Source organism: Physeter macrocephalus, chromosome 7 (assembly GCF_002837175.3).
Source record: "Physeter macrocephalus isolate SW-GA chromosome 7, ASM283717v5, whole genome shotgun sequence".
Classification (NCBI taxonomy): domain Eukaryota; kingdom Metazoa; phylum Chordata; class Mammalia; order Artiodactyla; family Physeteridae; genus Physeter; species Physeter macrocephalus.
The window spans coordinates 54,305,363-54,312,399 of NC_041220.1; the positions used below are offsets into that span (position 1 = coordinate 54,305,363).

Sequence of the window (7,037 nt, forward strand, 5' to 3'; positions counted from 1 at the left end):
CAGATGAATGGATAAAGAAGATGTGGCACATATATACAATGGAATATTACTCAGCCATAAAAAGGAACAAAACTGAGTTATTTGTAGTGAGGTGGATGGACCTAGAGAAGGTTTTTATTATTTTAACTGGAAAAAAACCTACATTGCCGTAAAATAAAAACTGAGTAGAAAAGAAACAATAGATTCTGAATTGTAGAAGTAAGTATAGAAGCACTATTAACAGACACCACATTCAGGAAAATGTTTCCCCTGAAGGAATCATTTGCAGAGGGTACTTTCATGGTAAAGAGAGAAACTCTGTTAGATCTTTCCCAAGAGTCAAACAATGGCATGGTAGTAGAGAGGCCCTTTATGTTCCTAGAACAGTGGCATTATAACATGGAGATTGTCTTAATTTTCTAGGGCGGCCATAACAAATTACTACAAGCTGGGTGGCTTAAACAGAAATTTATTCTCTCACAGTTCTAGAAGCTAGAAGTGCAAAGTCTGGTGGGGACTGCGCCAGGGGTCCCGGAGAGAGGCTCACTTCCTTTCTTAGCCAGTTTCCTTCCAGTGGTTTCAATCACTCTTGACTTGTGGCCACATCACTCCAGTCTCTGCCTCTATCTTCACATGGCCTTCTTGTCTGTGTGTGTCTGTTCTTGTGAGGACACTTGTCACTGGATTTAGGGCCCATCCAGATAACCCAAGATGATCTCATCATCGCAAGGTCTTTAACTTAATTACAGCCACAAAGACCATTTTTCCAAATAAGGTCACATTCACAGGTTCCCGAGGTTAGGACATGGACGTGTCTTTTGGGGGTCGCCATTCAATACACAGGCTCTGGAGCCGCGTGTCTCAGCCCACTCATCTGTAAAATGGAGATAATCATTGTGCTTTACAAAGTTCACGTGAGGATTAAATGACAGTGCGGGGGTTTTTATGAAGAGCTCAGTAAATGTCATCAATAGCTATCAGTGGATTGGAAAGGAGGGGCAGTACTAATGACATTGAGAGCACAGAGTATTTCTAACATATGCTAAATATTGATGGATTCTGGAAAAAATGTAGTATACTATATGGATTAAAAGAAAATTAGGTAGAATACTTAAGGCTGCTGGAGTTGGATTCCATTTCTCCCTAATTTCAAACAATTTCACTTACATCTCTTTGCTTTAATTTCTCTATGGACTTAGGAGTGTGTATATATACTTATATAAATTTATATACTTATGTAAAAGAGTTTCTCTCTTTACCATGAAAGTTCTCTCTTTACCATGAAATTTATATATACTTATGTAAATTTCATATAAGACAATGAAAGAGAGTGCATTCAGCCTCCAGGGGACTCTTAACTCATTTTGATCATCCTTTTTCTGATAATTCAATCTCTACTCTGAGCTAAATCAGTTGTAAAATTCTAGTTAAACTGCTGAGTCTTCAGGGAACTTTCAGGTAAAATTTGTTTTTCTCCTGACCTGGTTCATCCTGAGAAATGCTCTCATAGGAGAGTTTTCCATTTTCTCTTATAGTGAATAGCAATTTATAGTCAATTTTCAGGTATCCTTCAGGGACTTGTCCTACATTTTATTACATTCATTATTATATTTAATTTTATGATGGTACTTTCAGACCAGTGCTTCCTGCTTTCATTTAGCATGTGCATGAGACCTGCAAGCTAAATTTAATAAGCAAAATAAGTTCAGAAAGGTAAAATGTATTGTAGAAAATAATTCATATATTTTTATATATCAAACATTTTTTCTTATATTTCACTATTTTGGATCATTTGTTCTACTAATTTTCTCTACTACTCTACTATTCAAATAATAGAGAATTGGTTATATTCCATCCTAGAGAAAATAGGTACTTGATAACATTTAGAATTTAATTTAAAAAGATATAGTGGGATGTATAAGTAGTATGGTTTTTAACCTGCCCCTTTGAGACCTCAACTGTACTCAACTATATTATATAATATTATAATATTATAATGAAACTTTAACAGTTTCATTAAACAGTTTCATTAATTGTTTCATTTATTAAAAAATAAGTGTGTGTATCATGGACTATAATACAGGATACTTAAAGGATATCTTATAATACAGGATAATCCATAACTATATTGATTCAATGAAATATATCTCAAAATATAGAGATTTGGCTGATAAACAATTTAGGTAGCCCTAAAAATATGTGGGTTAGAAGGAATAGCTTAAAAATATCAGCATGTAGTTAGAGAGAGACGAACAATTCCTAGGCCAGGAGAATAACAGATGTTTCTGGATGACTTTTTTTTTTTTTTTTTTTTTTTGCTGTACGCGGGCCTCTCCCGCCACGGGGCACAGCGGCCATGGCTCACGGGCCCAGCCGCTCCGCGGCATGTGGGATCCTTCCGGACCGGGGCACGAACCCTCATCCCCTGCATCGGCAGGCGGGCTCTCAATCACTGTGCCACCAGGGAAGCCCCTGGATGACTTTTTGATACACTTAAAATCTCTGTGTTTGGAAGAGGAAGCAAACACTGCAGCCACATGCTTTTGATATATAACTATCACGCTTTCCCACTGGGTTGAAATAATAGGTCTATGAATTTATCAAAGCTGAAGCGGGGTTAACTGGCCTGAGAGGTCCTGCCTTGGCTTTGCTTCTGGAAGACACCCAGGAGACCTTGTTGATTATCATCACCCTACTCACATCCTCTAATACTTTGCAGAGAAACTTTGCTCATGAAATAAATCGTTAACATTTAAAAATGGATGTGTTTTCTATTGGTTTTTTTCCTCTGGAGTGTTGATTTGCCCCTAGGTGCTTAGCAGATATTCTTAACATCTGTAGACATGAAATGAAAAATTCTTATCTAGTGCTTGCTTTGGCAGCATGTATACTAAATTGGAACAATACAGTGAAGATTAGCGTGGTCCCAATGCAAGGATGACATGCAGATTTGTGAAGTGTTCCATATTTTTTGATTTTTGACTAAGATAATTCATACTAAAGCATTTAGCACAATACCTGGATCATCACATCCTGATCAAAGTTTAGAATGCATCTATTTTGGGGTCAATATTTCTCATGCCGGACCTAATTGAACTTGTCCAAAAAAAAGATGAGATATGTCAAGTTCTGCTATCCACATTTTAGTCAAGAAAATAGATAAATTATCTGAAAAAATTCTTTATCTAGCTAAGTGACTAGAAATTAAAGATTATATCTCAAACCTGGTATCTACCGGACAGTTTTCTGTCATGTACTCAATCCCTATAGGATTGTGGAAGAGGTTGAGTGAGGTTCTTCAAATGAACTTCTTCAAAAGCACTATACTTTTCCCCAAATAAATATGTTCACTGGAGACTAGAGAAATTATCTGGTGAATGCAGAGAATGCACTTGAAAGTTTGGGGGTCACATGAAACCTGATTCAAACCACAGCTCTGCCAATTGCCAATTATAAGACCTTGGGCACTTCAGTTGACCTTCCTGACCTTCAGTTTCCTCATCTGTTTAATGAAAGTGATAATACCCACTTCATAGGGTTTGTTTGTGTGTATTAAACAGAATGATTTATACAGTGCTCATATATGCTCTGCACTCTCTAGCACACAGTAACTTCTCCATAAGTAGTATTGTTATAAATAATAAGTAAATTATTATTAAATATAAATAGTACTATTATTGATTTGGAAGTCAAAGATGGTGTGTGAGTTTCTGGGAAGTTATAAACTTCATCACCTCTTTCAGAGATGCAATATTTGCATATTTTTCTCATTCTTTTCATCTTCTAATCCATTTTCCACTTAGCTGTCAACATGATGATTTAAAAACACAATTAGCACTGCTGTACGTTATTACATGAAAGTTGTTAAAGAGAGTAGATCCTAAGAATTCTCATCGCAAGGAAAAATATTTTTTTCTATTTCTTTAATTTTGTATCTGTATGAGATGATGGATATTTGCTAAACCTATTGTGGTCATCATTAGCTGGACATCCTAAACTTACACAGTGCTGTATGTCAGTTATGTCTAAATACAACTGAAAGGGAAAAAAAATAAAAGCACAAATTAGATGATGTCATTCCCCTGCCTCTACCCATTCAAGGGCTTTCCCTTAGACTTAGATTACAAGCTGAACTTCTTGCCATGGCTTTTGAAGTCTTCCTTGCTTCTCTGGTGTCATCAACCCTGCCACAGCTGCACTGACCTTTCTCAAAAATGCCCACCTTTCCCCAGCTTCCTTTTCACATGCTGCTCCCTTTGCTAGGATGGATCTATCCCCTTGAAACTATGCCCTCTGTTCAAAAGACATTTCTGTGGAGAAATCTTCTCTGATCACCCTCGGTAGTTCTGTTATCTTTCACTGCAGCAAGGCTGTGTCCCTTTTTGCTTGTCTGTATGTTGTCTGTCTTACTTTATAAGCACCACAATGGCAGAGAACTTACTGACTTTGCACACTGTTGTATACCCAGTGTTCAGAGCAGTGCCCAGCACATAGTAGGTGCTCAGTAAATATTTGTTGGAATAAATGGATCAATAAATTAACTCTTCCATTAGGGAGCTCCCCTAAATGTCTAGGTAGATGGAAGTTCAAAATCCACTGATAATGGTTGTGCGTTGCTTTGTATAATTGATATGTTCCTGAAAACTCATGCATAAATCAAATTCTATATGTGTGTTAAATAATCACAATTTTAAATTGAGTTGGATGCTATTCCCAGAGATGATTTAACTTCCTTCTGAGTGAGCATCAGGTGGCAGAGCAACCAGCTAAAGTACATTAACTTGTTCTTGTTCATTTCTGTCAAAATCCTGGATCTAATGGATGAGGAAACACTAGATTGTTCCTGAGGATTGGCTTGGTGGTTCAGTGCTTTCTTTTTAATACTGACTCATATGCGTGAGTTAAAAAGACTTTAGGTCAACTCTAGTTGAAAATCTTAGATGTAAGGTTCACGTACAGAGCAGAAACAAAGCAGTGATAAACATGTTTAAAGAAAAATGACCAGGATAGTGGTTCAGAATCTGTTCATGTGAGGAATAGTTGGGGGGCCAGGAGATGTGAGGGCCCTGAGGGTACACAACGGCCACCCTCCAATCTCCTGGGCCACAATTGAAAGAGGGAGAGCACACTTTTTCTCTACATTTCCACAGGGCAAAGATGGAACCAGGAACTGAAAGTCATAGAGAAGTAAATTCTAACTTAACTAAAGTTGTATATATATGGAAATGTTGTCTCAGGAAATGGTGAGTTGTTATCACTAGAGATATTTAAACTGACTGGTGAGAACTTAATGGAGAAACTGTGCCAAGGAGTCCAGCATCTTATGGTCAATTAGTTTCCCATAGATTAAGGGGCAGGTTCACTCATGACCCATGGCCCTAATTAAAGGAGCTCTAAAAACTTATGATAAGGGCTTCCCTGGTGGCGCAGTGGTTGAGAGTCTGCCTGCTGATGCAGGGGTCGCGGGTTCGTGCCCCGGTCCGGGAAGATCCCACATGCCGCAGAGCGGCTGGGCCCGTGAGCCATGGCCGCTGGGCCTGTGCGTCCGGAGCCTGTGCTCCGCAACGAGAGAGGCCACAACAGTGAGAGGCCCGCGTACCGCAAAAAAAAAAACAAAAAAACAACTTATGAAAAAAAAAGAAAATTAAATCTACCATAACTTTTCTCAGGGACACTTTTATATTTGCTTTGGGAATAATAGAGAATCCAGTTGGGAGCCTTGGGGAGGGTTGTGTTGACACTCCCATGGATCCAGTAGCAGCAAGTAGTCACCTAACTGCCTTCAGAAACGATGGGCCCAGTTATCTGCAGGACTTCTGTTTTGCCCAGTGGGGCTTGCAAATTGGGACGCTGCCAGCCAAAGCCCTCTTTTTCTCTGTTGCAGCTGTCAGGTTCTCACCTAAATAAATGTTAAACAAATATTTACAGTGTGTCACCTTGGGGAAATGTCCATTTATCTTCTGGGAACATCTGTGTGCCTTGGGTGGCTTGGCTCTTGCTCAGAGTTGAAAGGTTCATGGTAGAAAATAGAATTTTTGACTCTAGGTATTAAGATCAGCTTGCTTTTCAGCCTGAATTCTGTGTTTCGCTCCTAAAATCAAGATTGGAATTCTGCTATGTTGCTATCTTCAATTCACCTTGTGTTCAGCTTTTAAGCTTTTGGTTTTGCTAAAATCCTGTTAGGTAAATAAAAGTTCTAGGCATACTTTTGTTTCAGCCACTCGAGAGGAAGAAAAAAAGTATTGACAGAAACAAGAGGTATTTAAAATTTCTTTTTCTGGAAGGCACAATTTGTTCATTTCTTATCAAGGTCCTAGGCTTCCTTTTTAGAAGCAGCAGAGTTCCCTAGAAAAATGACCCCATACTCTAGTTACCATTATTTAAAGTTAGAGTAAAATTTGCCTGTCATTTCAAATACACAGATGATACGGTTTTCCTGTTCTAACTCCATCCTATTACTAAAGATGGACAGATTACTGAGATGGCCTCTAGGTGAACAATCAACATGGCATCAAAGTTGATACAGGAATGACTTTTTCAAAAATATTTGCTATACCAGAATTACAAAACCTCTTCCCCACCATCCAATTTATTTTCAATATTTCTACTACTGCACACCATTATATTACTATACCACTTTTGAGTTGAATTTTACTGATAATCTTTTAGTAAAAAGTATCAAATTTTTCTGCTTATAAAATTTACTGTATTCTTTTTTTTTAACATCTTTATTGGAGTATAATTGCTTTATAATGGTGTGTTAGCTTCTGCTTTATAACAAAGTGAATCAGCTGTACATAACATATATCCCCATATCTCCTTGCGTCTCCCACCCTCCCTATCCAACCCCTTTAGGTGGTCACAAAGCACCGAGCTGATCTCCCTGTGCTATGCGGCTGCTTCCCACTAGCTATCTGCTTTACATTTGGTAGTGAATGTATGTCAATGCCACTCTCTCACTTCGTCCCAGCTTCCCCTTACCCTTGCCCGTGTCCTCAAGTCCATTCTCTACGTCTCCGTCTTTATTCCTGTCCTGCCCCTAGGTTCTTCAGAACCTT

At 38.4% G+C, this 7,037-nt stretch overlaps 1 protein-coding gene and 1 non-coding gene across 2 annotated transcripts in view; both read left to right on the plus strand.

Moving 5' to 3' along the window:
• CORIN (corin, serine peptidase) overlaps positions 1 to 7,037 on the plus strand; it is a 229,776-nt gene that overhangs the window by 57,587 nt on the left and 165,152 nt on the right. The gene's annotated exons all lie outside the window — the stretch shown is intronic.
• LOC112067080 (U6 spliceosomal RNA) lies at positions 2,846 to 2,951 on the plus strand. The gene has a single exon (XR_002893066.1). It is a non-coding gene; the product is annotated as a U6 spliceosomal RNA (small nuclear RNA).